The sequence below is a fragment of the Limulus polyphemus genome, unplaced genomic scaffold (genome assembly GCF_000517525.1).
Source record: "Limulus polyphemus unplaced genomic scaffold, Limulus_polyphemus-2.1.2 Scaffold729, whole genome shotgun sequence".
Lineage (NCBI taxonomy): Eukaryota > Metazoa > Arthropoda > Merostomata > Xiphosura > Limulidae > Limulus > Limulus polyphemus.
In genome coordinates this window covers 204,891-215,501 of record NW_013666339.1, presented here as the reverse complement: position 1 = coordinate 215,501, position 10,611 = coordinate 204,891, and the positions used below count along the sequence as shown (strand labels likewise).

The 10,611-nt window shown below is 34.8% G+C and overlaps 1 protein-coding gene across 2 annotated transcripts in view; it reads right to left on the bottom strand.

Annotated features, from left to right (window-relative positions):
• The window catches only part of LOC106460211, a 93,181-nt gene that overhangs the window by 70,088 nt on the left and 12,482 nt on the right, over positions 1–10,611 (bottom strand). The window contains exon 2 of one of the 2 annotated variants that reach the window (XM_022386876.1): positions 7,847–7,894. The exons of the other annotated variant lie outside the window; for it this stretch is intronic. The gene's annotated coding sequence lies outside the window, so the exon portion shown is untranslated. The remainder of the gene's footprint in view (positions 1–7,846; positions 7,895–10,611) is intronic. 2 annotated transcript variants of the gene reach the window in all.

Genomic DNA, 10,611 nt, shown 5'->3' with positions numbered 1-10,611 from the left:
CCACAGTATGTAATGAAACATCACAGTTGGGTGTTGGTGAGTCACAATACATAATTAAACATCATGGTTGGGTGTCTGTGAGCCACAGTATGTAATGAAACATCACAGTTGGGTGTTGGTGAGTCACAATACATAATTAAACATCATGGTTGGGTGTCGGTGAGCCACAGTACATAATTAAACATCATTGTTGGGTGTTGGTGAGCCACAATACATAATTAAACATCATGGTTGGATGTCGGTGAGCCACAGTACATAATTAAACATCATTGTTGGGTGTTGGTGAGCCACAATACATAATGAAACATCATGGTTGGGTGTCGGTGAGTCACAATACATAATTAAACATCATGGTTGGGTGTTGGTGAGTTCACAATACATAATTAAACATCATGGTTGGGTGTCGGTGAGCCACAGTACATAATTAAACATCACAGTTGGGTGTTGGTGAGTCACAATACATAATTAAACATCATGGTTGGGTGTCGGTGAGCCACAATACATAATTAAACATCACAGTTGGGTGTCGGTGAGCCAAAGTACATAATTAAACATCATGGTTGGGTGTCAGTGAGTCACAATACATAATTAAACATCACAGTTGTGTGTCGGTGAGCCACAGTACATAATTAAACATCATGGTTGGGTTTCGCTGAGCCACAGTACATAATTAAACATCACAGTTGGGTGTCGGTGAGTCACAATACATAATGAAACATCATGGTTGGGTGTCGGTGAGTCACAATACATAATTAAACATCATGGTTGGGTGTCGGTGAGTCACAATACATAATTAAACATCATGGTTGGGTGTTGGTGAGTCACAATACATAATTAAACATCACAGTTAGGTGTAGGTGAGTCACAATACATAATTAAACATCATGGTTGGGTGTCGGTGAGCCACAATACATAATTAAACATCACGGTTGGGTGTCGGTGAGTCACAATACATAATGCACCCAACCATGATGTTTAATTATGTATTGTGACTCACCAACACCCAACTGTGATGTTTTTACTTTTATAATAATAAATAAAGAATAAATATGAAAAACAAGAAATAAAGTACTTACCCAATCTTTTTTCTTACTCTTGATTTTTTATATAGTACTAATAGTAAAGCACTTAATAATTTTTACTTAATTAAATAATGCACCAAAGAATATTGACTAACATGTATAAGTAGATAAATTCACTTAACTCTCAAAATTTTACTGGCTTTCTAACTGTGCGACAAGAGCTGTTACACATTCAACAAAGCTAGTCGTTAACTTTCCCAGGAACAATGTTGCTACTCCGAGTGAAATTGACGATTATCTGTTCAGAACACAATGTTATACAATACATCATTTGATAGATGAAAACCTTGAATTTATATCAGTTATAGGTAATATATATAATTAAACACAAGAGAGAACTATCAATGAATTCTGAAAGAGAGGATGTGACAGGTGGGTGTGGCAGAAGGAGTCTGATTTTCTATTGGATAACTCTGTAACCAAACAAAACAGAAGGCTATAAAATTATGGTTTGTCTGAGCAATGACGATTTTATAGAGAGTAATTTACATTTAATTTCGTACTTTTTCAAGAGGTGATGGATAAAATAGGGATGATGACACGCTAAGAGAAAATGTGTCATGTGGGTCACACTAGTGGAAATTCAGGATTTTTTTAAATATAGCCTTGTAGAATTAAGAACTTAAAACTTGTATACTATGAAAATATGAATTATTACCTAACATTTTATGCTATTCTAATTTGTATAACATAAACAAAAAGTAGTTTATTAAAATTTTGAATGTAAGACACTAAAACCTTGTGTCATGCTCAGTAAAGGATATCTGGGATGATAGGGTTAATGACAAACTGATTGCAAAAACTAAAGCAACAGTATCAAAAACTCACCTTTTTCATTTGATAAAGTTCATCTTAAGCTAAATGACAAAAAAATACATTTAATTATATTTTGTTTCTTAAAATTTGAAAGTTAATTTTTAACATGTAGTAGAAAAACAACAATTCAAACAAGCATTTAGTATTGTGAGATCATGGAGATTAGAACTTAAAATTAACAGTGGTTTTGGATTATGTATAGTAATCGCAATGTTCAACTCATAAGTGTTGAGTCATCATCAGGTAAGAGTTACATTAAAAAACTCTCCTGACTCGATACTATGGGTTGTAATTATTAAAATAAGAACTTGCCTAATTAATTATTCAGTTCTGTAAGTTCCTCAGAAAACATTATCCAAACTTTATTCCGTTCAAAGCATTATTAATTTACCTAAGTTCGCTGCCGGACTGACGATGCTGTTTGTATGTGGGCCGTCAAGTGGTATTCTTCCATGAGAGGAACCTGAAACAAATGCCGAAGTTTTAAAGACATTACCCTCAAATAGTAAAAGATTTAATTAGTTAATAATTAGTGCTTATTAGGTTTATTGTAAAATAACTCTCCAAATATAACGGTACATGTTTCACCTTTAACTGATGACTGATAATAAAACAAAGTAACCCACTTCTGTAGCCGAAAGTAAAAAAAATATCACAAAGCTTTATGTACATAATGTTTTATTCGGCACACATTTTGTTAATCTGTCTTGAACATAACTATCAAACATTATTAAAAACCCACTTATTTACTTAGTTAATTTTGTTAATCTGTCTTGAACATAACTATCAAACATTATTAAAAACCCACTTATTTACTTAGTTAATTTTGTTAATCTATCTTGAACATAACTATCAAACATTATTAAAAACCCACTTATTTACTTAGTTAATTTTGTTAATCTGTCTTGAACATAACTATTAAACATTATTAAAAACCCACTTATTTACTTAGGCAGGAAATTACATGTTTTTAGGAAAAATTTCAAACTGTTGCTAAATCCCAACAACTCTGGGATTCAGTAAAAGCTCTCATCTGGAGTGAAGTATGGCAGACAACTTGAACAGACTATGGCTAACAGTCTTTGTCCTTTTATAGAGCATTACATACAAAGTGAAAAGTTTTGTTAGAACTAAAAACAATGAAAGGTAAACAATACTGACAACACATAAGAATAGAACTGTGATGTTTCATTACCTACTGTGGCTCACGGACACCTAACCATGATGTTTAATTATGTATTGTGGCTCACCAACACCCAACTGTGATGTTTAATTATGTACTGTGGCTCACCAACACCCAACCATGATGTTTAATTACCTACTGTGGCTCACGGACACCTAACCGTGATGTTTAATTATGTATTGTGGCTCACCAACTAAAATTAAAAGTACGGATATTTTTAAATTATTTAAGTCTAGAATAGGTAAGATAAGTAATATTAATAATACAATTAAAATTGTTCATGAAGCACGCATGCAAGCAGCTCGTGGGTAATGTAATTCGATAGTGTAATGTGAGCTGCACATTTCCTGAGTGATTTACAACTTATAATGGTGTGGATAGCAGTTAGACACAGTTCAAAGGGCAACAAAACAATAAAATTTAATTATAAATAGATGTATAATGTTACAAACTTAGAGCCACTTCGGATAAACAAATGTAGTTTCAGTTTACAATCTCATATCATACTAGAAAAAAAAGAAGGGTAATTTAGGTTTATTTCGATTTTGTTTTTGGTGGTTAGGGGGTCAATCAACTTGGCCGATCCAGTTTTGGGATTAGGGTAGAGAAAATAACATATAAACTATAAGGATTTATTGAAAAAACTGTTTGAAATGCATTTAGGAGGTTTTAGGGATTTACACAAAGGAAATTTGAGATTTTTGAGATGATGAAAAGTACTTTTAATCTTAACATGAAAATTACTTTGCACATGGACAATTCAAAACAAATACTCAATATATTCGTGGACAAAACTTTATTTTATTTTAGTAAAAGTACTTCACTAAGAAATATGACTTTTTGTATGTGAAAGACTTGTAATATTAACTGAAAGACTGCTAAATTTGGTGAAGATATACCCAATATATCGAGAGTTATAAGTATTAAATTTATGTCAACTTGAAACAAGTACAGAAGGTCACGTGACTCGGTCAAATTGACCGACCCCATGTCAGAAGAGTTAAATATAGAGGAACCTTAGAAGTTAATCCCTTATGTCGGGCAAAGGACCACATACCTTCCAAGCATGATGATTGAGTTTCCTGCAGATACCAAAGAAATGGAAACAACGTTTGAGACGGCTATTATGGTACAACCAAGAGAACTTGACAGGGAGTGGAATAAACCATAGTCAGAACCTGAAGCAATAGCTGAATCAGTGGAAAGGCATAGAGATGTAAACCTGTCCATTCCTGACTGAACGCATCTATTGCCAATGGTTGAGGATGATGTATAAGAGGCCAAAACAGCTGCAGTTGAGAACTGCAACAAGATCAAAAGGCATCAAGCATTGGAGACCGAAGCTGAGAGCAAATCCACTGAAAAACATGCTGATGTAGCATCTATTTCGTCAGATGAATCTGGTTGGGTCGATACAAGTGATCTGCAATTAAATTCATCATTCCTGGAACATGACATGCTAAAAGACTGATACAATGGGAATGAGCTTAGTAGAGAAGATCCAAGGTACAAAAACAAAGGTCTTGAGAATGTGTGCCTCCTTGATGAGAAATCTGAGATACCACCATGGAACTGTCTGAATGTATCATGACAATTTTTCCCTTCAAGAGAGACAGACCTTGAACCATTGCTCAGTGTACTACAAGGATTTTGAGAATGTTGATATGGAGGATAGACTCGTCTTTCATTGAAATACCATGGAACCCTGACCTGGAAGATAAGCTCCCCATCCCTGATGAGATGCATTTGTGAACAGATGAATATCGGGACAGGTGGTGGAATGAATACCCGAATAGTACTGTAGTTCTGATCCAAACACCATTTGCAATCAATGATGTTGCTGCTGAGTAGTGAGACAGGATGATCCAAAGGATCAGAATGCATGATCTATTGGTTGCACAGTGACCACTGAAGGGACCTCATATGTACTCATCTCAAAGGAATGAGAAGCCTGAGGGATGCCCACATCCCAAAAGAGAGTGAAACATCTGTGCAGTAGATGGAGACACGAGTAAAAGCCTGACGGCTCTTTCCATGGCTTGTAGCCTAATAGCGGTTGGCTGAGCACAACTCAAGTGAATATTGAAAAACACACCCAGATGACTGAATAGATTTCTCCAGGATGATAGGGAAGCCCACTTTTTTTTGGCTTCTGAGAGGATAATCTTATAGTGTTGTTGTGCTACTTAATGGGATGGTGCCAGAAGGAGCCAATTGTCCATATAATGATGTGTTCAGAGGCCCAAAGAATGCAGATGACAAGATAAAGCTTGAAGAACTCTACAGAAAACATAAAGTGCTGATGCAACACTAAATCTAAGAAACCTCCAGGAAGATTCCTCAGTGGGAATATGGAGATAAGCATCGGTAACATTGAACTTTGTCATCCAGAGCCCTGGCACAAAGTGCCATCGTAGGTTGAGAAAAGATTTCATTGTAAAGTGAGGAGGATCGAAAAATTGGTCGAGTCAAGACAGATCGATGATTGAACACCAATCTCCTGTCTTCTTGGGTACAACAAATAAATGGGAATAAAATCCCATAACAATGGGATCAACATTCTATACTGCCCTTTTGACTAACAACTCTCTTAAGACCAGGAACGAAGTACCACTCACCGTGAATCTGTTGAAAAGGTTGTGCAGATAATAGTGGAGATAATGTAAATTGAATGACCAACCCTTTGGCCAGAACATGAAGTACCCATGGATTCTTGGTGTTAGAATTCCAGATCTCCAGAAAGGGATGTAATTGTACTCCCACTGCTCCCTTGCCCACGAGATAGTCACAGATGCCTTTGTCAACGATCCGCCGAGACGAAGATCCTTGAGAATACACACAGACTCTATTATGGGAACCAAAGAAGGGGGTTGGTAAATACCACGAGCCGACACTCCCAAATTAGCACCATTAAGGTGAGAAGCCAATGACAATAAATAAGAATGTAAACAAGCTGAATCAATTCATGATTCTAACATCTCTAGAACTCCAGTAAACAACATGGGATGGAGAAAAGAAGATCCTGTAATTTCCTCAGGGCAGAAGATGGTAAAAAAACACTTTCTAACACTTCTATGTAATAAATCCCAACAAAAACCAGCCAGGAAACCAGAGAAAGAACTGAAGAAGACAATTTGACTGAGGTGGATGTCAGCAAAATCCCCAACTCATCCTCAAATTGTTGAGGGAAACATTGATAGGCTTCTAACAAATGCTGGATCAAAGACAAATATCTCAGGACAGTCATGAGAGTAAGACAATCCAAGAAAACTGTGATCTGTTTAAAGTGATCACAGGTTCCAAACTAGACCCCACAGATCCAAAAGGAAGTTCATCCATTGAGAATCTAAATATACTTCCTCCTGGCAGTGATAAGCCAAACCATGCTGTTCCTATAAATGTGGGGGACAAAGCATAGCTATCCTGTTGCGTAACTGAACAGCAAATTACCCATCATGAACAGCAATATCAGTAGAAGGAGAAAAAAAAATTATCACTTGCCATCCTTTCTGCCATCAACGAAGAAGTAGAGTCAAATGCAATAGGAGAGACCCCCAAAACCTCATAAACTCGAGTAAACAAAAAAAGAGGCTGGAGATGGATGATCAAGATAATCCTCTTTTGAGGCTGACCTAGTAAATGAAGGAGCCAGAAAAAGCGAGTCTAAATTCTCCCCAGCTGGTTCCAGGTCATTTGCAAAAGCCACCTCAGAACTCCCTGGAAAGACATCCTCAGTCTCCATATGTGTCTCCATCTCACAACAGATCATATCATAGACAGCTTTGACTGAGAGTGACCCCTCCCCTAGCCATTGACAAACACCAGATGGCAGAGGTGGAAGAGAAGAGGTCTGGTTGGCCTCCATAGTAAAAACATTAACTTGGAAATTCATACCCATCAGTACGTTTTGTTGGTGTTAAAGTAATTTATAAATATAAATGAAAATATAATTGTAGTAATGCCAAATATGTTCAAAATTGCAACATAAATTGAGAATAATCACCACACTCCTGTTTATAGAAACCCACGCCAAATGCTTTGTCAAGAAAAAGTGATTCCATTATCTGAATGAGGTGCTTATATACAGTACCTAGATAGAGGGTGCATTTAAGTTGGTGGAGAATTTTGTAAATTAGAATTTGCCAAGAGCATTCAAGTGTGGTATAAAAGACCGGAGCAAGTATTTTCAATGCTTAGATGGCCAAAGAGTGGAAACCCTGGAGATCGAGAAATAGCTATGGTGTCAGCAGAGGTAAGATGTTTTGGAATTTAAGTTACTTACAAATTTACATTTTGAAATACAGAATTAAAATTAGGGTAAATTATAAATGAAAATCAATTCATAATACAAAATTTTGTTGATGCCTAAAGTAGCATACTAAACACTAATTCAAAGTAGTTATTCTATAAGTATTTCTTATTAATCCAGTTATTATAAGATTTAAATATAGAATTTCTAAATATCTAACCAATAACATTTATTAAAAAATGTAATCAACTTGTGTCCCCTCAGAAATGAGATCAGAGTTCAGCTTCCCCTCTCCTGATTTACTAAATGCTAAAGCCTGCTCACACCCTATGTTTATTGGTAATTTTTTAACATAACCAACCTCATTTATAAAGGATAGCTCAATAAAAAAATAAATACTGATGATCAGCTACATATGTAACAAAAGAAAAAACTACAAGTGTAAAAAGTAAATTTGAGTCAACTGTGATAATAAAGATGAAGACAGTTGATAAAACACAAAATACTTTTACTTACAGAAAAGTTGAACATTTCAGAATACACTTGTTCCATCTTGAACAAAATCTGAAAATAATATTATGATATTTATTAACTAATGCTATAGTATCAATAATTTACTTAGATATTCAACAGTGGTAAATGGAAGGAAAAACAGATTACAGAATATGTTACGAGTGTATTGTGAATTACAAGTTGCATGAGACAATTATAATTATTCTTAACAAAGAGCTGAGTTTTAAATGTGTAAATTGAGAATAATTTTAAGACTAAGGGGGTTTGTAGGTTTGTAAGTCGTTAAGAGTAGGATGGTCTTTAGCTATGAGTAAACTTTCTTTAATGTAGAGTTCTAGGTCTGATAATCCTGTAATAATGACAGAGAAATCATTACATGAAATATTGTGACCTATGGTTACATGTGAATGAACAGATGAGAGGCTGGAGCTAAGTAATGAATGGCTGGTTCTAATCGATACTTCTAGATGTTCAGAGATGTACAAAGAAGTGTAGGTATTTGATCTTTATATTGATCTACGTGGAGAAATTACACATTTGCAAAAACACCTGTTAAACAATAGCTATCTGACTGACTTTCTAACAAACATTACTCGCAAGTTACTAAACAATAAATTCCAGCCACATGCTACTGTACACACCATGCCCAAATTTCCCCTCGTTATCTGCCGTCCTTTTATGGGCTCATGAACCTTACAAATTAAAACAAAACTCTTTCCCCTTAATAAGAAAAACTTCTACCCTATTCAGCTCAGACTGATATACAGACCTAGCCTGCACTTTAAACACTTATTTCAAAATAAAGATCAAATACCTATACCTCTACGTTCGTGGCTTTTGTATTATTAAAAAGTACATGTGTAGTGAGTGTAAGGTCGTATACATTGGCAAAACAAAATGACACATGAAAACTAGACTCTGTGAACATTTAGGAGTATCAAGTAGAATCATCCATTCATTACTTAAACCCAACCACTCATCTATTCATTTACATGTTGAATTGACTGGTTACAATACTTCTTTTAATGATTTCTTGATCATTACTATAGGATCTTCAGACCTTGAACTCTACATTAAAGAAACTTTACTAATAGCTAAAGACCATCCTATTCTTAATGACTTACTAGACTTAAAATTATTCTAAATTTACACACTTGAAACTCAGCTGTTTGTTAAGAATAATTATAATTGTCTCCTGCAACTTGTAATTCACGATACACTTGCAACATATCCTATAATCTGTTTATTCCTTCCATTTACCACTTTATCTAAGTTACTGATACTATAGCATTAGTTAATAAATATCATGACAACATTATTTTCAGATTTTGTTCAAGATGGAATAAATGTATTCTGAAAGGTTTGAACTTTCTGTAAGTAAAAATTTTTTGTGTTTTGTAAAAAATCTTCATATTTGATATTAGACTTGGTTTTCCCCATCAGTCAAGTGTGCTTTGGCAAAATATCCTGACTGAGAACTGCACTGTATTTATAGTGGCTATGAGTTTGGCAAAAATAACTAATGAAATTTTATAATTCTACAGGGAATTAATAAATTTTTTACCAGTAAATGCACAATGATTTTAGACCCAAGTTTGTTGTTAATACTCTCTTACACAAAGAACATCTGTAGACACACATGTATGTCAATTTGAACAATAAAATTTAACTCAAGAAAAATTGCTGCAATATGATGGATATTTAAAACTCAAAAGTGAAAAGTTGGTTTGTATGTGTAGAATGATTATTACTGAATAATACAGAAACATGCTATTAATTTATTATATGAGAACACAAAACAACAATAATTAAAATACAATATTCAGAAAATTGAAACTATACACATCAACAAATTCAAATTACTGGCTGATTTATAAAAGTTAACATTTTCATAAATTAGAAATGTATTTCCAATAATACATACCTCCTCTCACATTACAGCTATTATTTGATTGCCAGGGTTTCCTTCCTTTGCCCAAATATGGGATAGGTCTGAATTTTTATTGTTTGCTCCAGTCTTATATCTCCCAATTAATTGTCCTTGGTGATATCTATCACATGATACTCTCCACCTACATCAATGCACCCTCTATCCTGGTACTGTATATAAACTACTCATTTAGATAATATTATAACTTTTTCGAGACTGATCCATTCCGCAGTCTCTAACACCAACACTTAGTGGGAAGGAAGGACGGGAGAGTATGAACCGAGATAAGTATTATTGGAGATACATTTTTAATTGAAGAAAATGTTAACTTCCAAAACATACATACTTCTGCTCTCACTACAGCTAGAATCCCAATTGATATAGTGGAGGGGCAGGTGCATAGATCATGGGAGTGCCAATAGAAGATTAACACCCAAGTTGGGGAACTGCACTGTACCCAGAACAAGTATGCTCTTCAACGGAACTTTAATTCCTGTACTGTGGGTGGAATTTTACACAATCTACCATCACTAAAGGTTAGGCTCCAACCAGATAGCTAAGGTTCCACTGCTCGGGATTGAATTTATAGGGCCACGGTCTCTCTATCCCACATTGGTGGCTAGAACAGTCAGACCACAATATATATCAAACTGGTGTATTTACATGTTTTATACTCACCAAAAAGAAACCTACCATTCTATAAGTATTTGAAGAACTTGTAGCAATCCGCCACAATTTAATTCTTAGTATTGTTATCTGACACTGTTATCTGAATAATAAGAGTTGTTTAAACATTTGTTTAACAACAAGTTAAAGCTTGGAATGGTCTATTCTTTTA